We start from the raw sequence: 5,000 nt of genomic DNA, 5'->3' as shown, positions 1-5,000 counted from the left end.
ATGATCAGACCAGTTCACGACTCCAGGAGACGATCCAGGTGGAGAAAACTCAATGCAGGGCCCTATAGGGGGGCATTCAGTGGAGAAAACTCCATGCAGGGCCCTATAGGGGGCATTCAGTGGAGAAAACTCCATGCAGGGCCCTATAGGGGGGCATTCAGTGGAGAAAACTCCATGCAGGGCTCCCTCTGGAGGCATTCAGTGGATAAAGGTGAATGCAGGGCCCTCTAGGGGGCATTTGGTGGAGAAAATGCAACGTGAAGCCTCCTGGGCAGTATTTGCATAGGAGAAAACGTGATGTAGAGCCCTTAAGAGTTGCCTTAGCAGCGGAGAAAACAAGAGACATGTCTCTGCTGTCCATGCCAGAGGCATGTCTGCTGCCTCGCCTCATGAAGCTGTTGCCACATTGCTGTTGCCACATCTATTGTTCTTCTGCCGCTCACACAGCTTCAGTCTGCAACTGACTTTCAATGTAGTTTTACATCCGACCAATGTTGTCACACACAGCAGAGTAAACATGATGATCGCTCGTGTGCAGTGCAGCAGCAGCGTGTGCACCATCATCACGTCTTGTTCTCTGAGTCATTAAAGCTCGACGTCAGCGGCTGAAACTGTTGCTGAGTCACTTCTCTTGATCAGCAGCTGATGGACTCCCCACGGATGCTGTTTATTTAAAAGGTGTGCTGATGTCACCCACAGCCAGTGTTTAGACCAACACACTGCTGCTGCTGCTGCTGCTGCTGATGCTGCTGCTGCTGCTGCTGCTGCTGCTGCTGCTGCTGCTGCTGCTGCTGATGATGATGCAGACGTCATTTAAGGCCTTTTTATGTCGTCGCCATAATGCACAAACTATCTGAGTTTGACCATGTCAGCAGATATTTCTCCTTGTGTTTAAACTCGTCGTTGTTGTGTTTTATTGTGCGTCATTATGAACACTTTGTCTAGAAACCTTATTGGTTTTATGGCACAATGAACTCAATTCTAATGAGACCAGTTGTGTGTCGAACCTCCCTGTTTTTAATGTTACGGATGAAGCTTCTTAAACACCCCTCCCTCCCTTCCTCACACACACACACACACACACACACACACACACACACACACACACACACACAGCCTCCCGGCACAGTGCGATAAACTGTGACGCCAAATAATGACTTTTGTATTTTTGCCTTTTCAGGCGGCTTCATTTGATTAATTGCGGGCGCGGCCGCTGGCTGCCGGCGCTCGTGTCACGGGACAGAAAGGGAACGCCACACGGCTGCAGCGTGTTGTGCTGCTCCTGCTCGGCAGTGTGAACGGTACGTTTGAGTTGTGCGACCGCGGCGTGATTAAAAACCGGATGAAAGACTTCTTTTGTGTTCCTGATATTCCTTTTTTATTACGGCTCTTTTCACCGCGGCGCCGTGCGTCACATATTTTCCTGCTTCTGTGATCGACTGCACAGTTGAAACGGGCACCTGATGAATGAGTGAATGAGTGAATGAGTGAATGAGTGAATGTGAACACCAACTCAATGAAAGATTCCTGTGGTTCCAGTCGGCCGAGTCTTTCTTTCAAAGTTCTGGTTCAGCAAAGAGAAGTTCTCTCAGGTGGCGATCCTAAATAAATAAAGACGAGTGGACCTACAGGGGCACAGGGGTCAGAGGTCACTCTGCAAAGACACACAAAACCACCATGAAGAGACACAAAACCACTACAAAGAGACACAAAACCACTAGAAAGACACACAAAACCACTACAAAGAGACACAAAACCACTACAAAGACACACAAAACCACTACAAAGAGACACAAAACCACTAGAAAGACACACAAAACCACTACCTAGAGATACAAAACCATTACAAAGAGATGCAACACAACTACATAGAGATACAAACAGCTACAAAGAGACACAACGAGACGACACAGAGATGCAACACAACTTGGTCGGTGGCCTTTCACATGTCTGATCTATCGTCTGTTTGTTGTGTGTCCTTGTTTTGTTGTTGTTCGTGTTGTCGTTGTTAAAGTACAGTCCAGCTTTTGTCAGAGCAGAAGACAAACTTTTCTGTTCTTTTTTTTTTTCATCTGCAGAAATTTGTGACGCCGACGCCTCTCGATGACTCTTTTTTTTTTTTTAAAGATAATTTTTATGCTTTGAGTGGTTCAGTTTGTAACTTTGGTTGCTAAGCAGTGTTGGCCAAAACTGTGCTTATTGGCTAGAGCCGGAACTTTTGCCTGGCAACATCACCTGCTTGTGTATTCTGGAGACGCCGGCGAGAGCTTCCAGTTGCAGACGAGTCTTCTCTCCTCGGCTGAGCCGGTTCTGTCTGCACGGCTCTGTGAGGCTCCTTCAAACGCCATGAAACAAGCTTGTATTAGAATTGTTCCTTCCAGAGTGTATTTGACTTTGAATGAACTCCTGACTGACGGCGGTCGCAGGCCTGCGGGCCAGAGGACGGGAACCTGCTGCAGAATTCGTAAAGTAGTGTTTGAACATGTTTTTATGGGTTATTCTTTAACACCAGACGGTCTGAAGCTTTGTGGAAGCTGCCGGTTCTGCAGCTGAACACTGAAGGTTCACTAGTCCTCCCTAAAAACACAGAAATTCATCTTCAACTTTATTTACGTTTCATTCAAGTTAGAGCAGCTCGAAACAAACGACAAGCTGAGAATAAAGATAATTGCACGAAAGATATAAATGTGATTTAAATGTAATAATGAAGCTAATGACATTTTAAAATAACTGTGCATTAGAAACATCTTCACAAATAAAACAGACAGAATAAAATAAACAACTCTGCTTCAAAGGGGACCTCATGGAGGAAACATGTTTTGATTCAATATCAGAAGTATCGATGCAAATAAATGCATATTGTCTTGTTTGAAACCGTCACAATGGAACATGTTTGATCAACATTTAATGAATTAATACACGTGTGTATATTCAAGTGACTCAGGATGAGCAGGAGCCTGTCTCCTCTCCTCAGCACAGAGGTCAAAGGTTATGATGAAAGGTGGCTGAACGTCCCTCGTGCAGACGTGCAGCAGCGCAGCATGCAGCGCCCTCACGCGCCTGCAGGGGTCGCTGTCTGTCACCTTTTCACCGCGCGGCGAGGGGGCGGAGCCCTCATGTCACGAGCCCTTTATCAAGAAACACACGAGCCCGATGAAATGCATGCAGCAATCTGGTGCGCGCGCGCGTGCGAGCGAGCGAGCGTGCGTGCGTGCGTGCGTGCGTGCGTGCGTGCGTGTGTGTGTGTGTCAGAGGCATAAACATACAGTCCAACGCCTCTTTTTAAAAATCTCCACTAGTTCATATCTCGTGATGGTTTCACTGGTGTTGAGCTGCTGGTCACTCACACAGGTGTTACACAGGAATTATTCATAAATAATACATTTATTTTTATTTACATTTTTTTCCAAGTAGGGGTTGTGTACATTAATTATTTTTTTTAGCGTGTGTGTGTGTGTGTGTGTGTGTGTGTGTGTCTACAAGCACAAGTAAACAAAAAAAAGTAAAAAAATAAATGTAGAAAAATAAAATGAAATTGTATAAATTAAAAAAAATACATACATACTACAACAACAACAACAACAACAACAACGATGAGTGCAATAAGTAATGCAGCCACGTGGTGATGCATGCAGATACAAGTCATAATAAACTAAATATGTGTGATATAAGTCATCTACATTAATATATATGAAGGTTACAGCCGGTGCAGGACGAGCAGGGGAGGTGTGTGTGTGTGTGTGTGTGTGTGTGTGTGTGTGTGTGTGTGTGTGTGTGTGTGTGTGTGTGTGTGTGTGTGTGTGTGTGTGTGTGTGTGTTTTAGGGCATGTGTAGGGTGCAACATAAATACACCCCCCCTCCCTCCCCGACACAAAAAACAAACTTTTCTGTGCATTATTTTATTTCACGTCACCACTTGACACCAACACATGAATGTCTTCTTCTTTTCTTTTTTTTTTTGGCATCCTATGCAAATATATGCTGACGTATAAGATCATGTGGTTTTTGTCGTCGATCCCCCCTATGAGCAACGAGGAGGGTTTTTTTCTCTTTTTTTTTTCCTCCTCTCTCCTCTCTACTGTTGTCTTTAGGTTAGCTATGCTACAGTCCTTACTGTACCCAGATATATATGCGCCCCGCACCGCCCCGCACCACGCTGGATCTCTGGGAATAACCGACGCACAGCCCGCAGCCTGCAGCCGCGGAGCCCGCACACAGGTAGGGGACGCGAGCCGGGGGTGGGGGGGAAACTTCTTATGCATTTAAACTCCCGGTGGTGTGTGTGTGGGGGGGGGAGTGTGTGTGTGTGTGTGTGTGTGTGTGTAGGGGGGGGAGTGCATTTTCATCCGAAAGTGGACCGCAAAAGTGAAGTTGTTAACTGCAGGCAAGACTAGCCGCCGAGGCTGCCTCCTGCCCGGGCAGGAGGCAGCCTCGGCGGCTAGTCTTGCCTGCGACCGACCGACCATCCGTCCGTCCGTGCGTGCGACCCCCCGCACTCCTCCACCACCATCACGGGGAATCACCTTGCTTATCACCCCGCAAGGAAGAAAAAAAACAACAACCCTCCACACGCGGGTTAACCCAGTTCACACACCTGGCCGTCAGGTAACTTTACCGGGCTGCTCTCTCCCTCTCTCGGTGTGTGTACAGTTGTCAGATAGTTGTTTTTATTTATTTTTTAATGGTTCGCCAACTTTTGCTCTGCACCCCCCCCTCCACCTCCTCCTCCAACCCCGGTGAAAGTGTACTTAACAGCCGCTACCCCTCCCCGGGTGAAGCTCCGCGCCGTGGCCGCTCTGCCCCTCTCCTCACGCGGCAGCACGGAGCTTCCACGTCGGGGGGGAAACGTATTTATTTTGGCTGGCTCTCTCTCCCCCTTCCTCCTTGATATTCTTCTTCTATAATCTGAATTAAACCCCCCTTTTGCGAGGAATCCCCCCCCAAAAAACGGCGTTTTTGAGGGGGGTTTCCTCCTCGTGGTGGTTGTGTGGGGGGGGTTA

At 47.5% G+C, this 5,000-nt stretch overlaps 1 protein-coding gene across 1 annotated transcript in view; it reads left to right on the top strand.

The window, feature by feature from the left end:
- Positions 1-4,085: 4,085 nt before the first annotated feature.
- LOC137784551 (zinc fingers and homeoboxes protein 2-like) overlaps positions 4,086-5,000 on the top strand; it is a 77,880-nt gene continuing 76,965 nt past the window's right edge. Inside the window, exon 1 of the mRNA XM_068575323.1 lies at positions 4,086-4,218. The gene's annotated coding sequence lies outside the window, so the exon portion shown is untranslated. The remainder of the gene's footprint in view (positions 4,219-5,000) is intronic.

The sequence above is a fragment of the Clinocottus analis genome, unplaced genomic scaffold, assembly GCF_023055335.1.
Source record: "Clinocottus analis isolate CAN_PGR_092001 unplaced genomic scaffold, fCliAna1.0.p SCAF_14, whole genome shotgun sequence".
Classification (NCBI taxonomy): Eukaryota; Metazoa; Chordata; class Actinopteri; order Perciformes; family Cottidae; genus Clinocottus; species Clinocottus analis.
This window is presented reverse-complemented; position numbering and strand designations above follow the sequence as displayed.